The sequence below is a fragment of the Camelina sativa genome, chromosome 5 (assembly GCF_000633955.1).
Source record: "Camelina sativa cultivar DH55 chromosome 5, Cs, whole genome shotgun sequence".
In the NCBI taxonomy this organism is placed as follows: domain Eukaryota; kingdom Viridiplantae; phylum Streptophyta; class Magnoliopsida; order Brassicales; family Brassicaceae; genus Camelina; species Camelina sativa.
The window spans coordinates 31,737,978-31,738,365 of NC_025689.1; positions in this window are offsets into that span (position 1 = coordinate 31,737,978).

Sequence of the window (388 nt, forward strand, 5' to 3'; positions counted from 1 at the left end):
GTGGCCTTTGTGGCAGTATTCTTTTGTTATTTTGTGGCCTTTGTGGCAGGCTGTTTAGCCAGAGTGCCTGTTAAGGCGGTCCTTTGGGACAGACGGTCTTTCGGGACTAATGGTCCTTCGGGACAGACGGTCCTTCGGAACTGATGGTCCTTCGGGACAGACGGTCCTTCGGGACTGATGGTCCTTCGGGACAGACGGTCTTTCGGGACTGATGGTCCTTCGGGACAGACAGTCTTTCGGGACTGATGGTCCTTCGGGACAGACGGTCTTTCAGGACTGATGGTCATTCGGGACAGACGGTCCTTCGGGACTGATGGTCCTTCGGGACAGACGGTCCTTCGGGACAGATGGCCTTTGTGGCGTGAATATGATCCTTGTGTGGTCATGG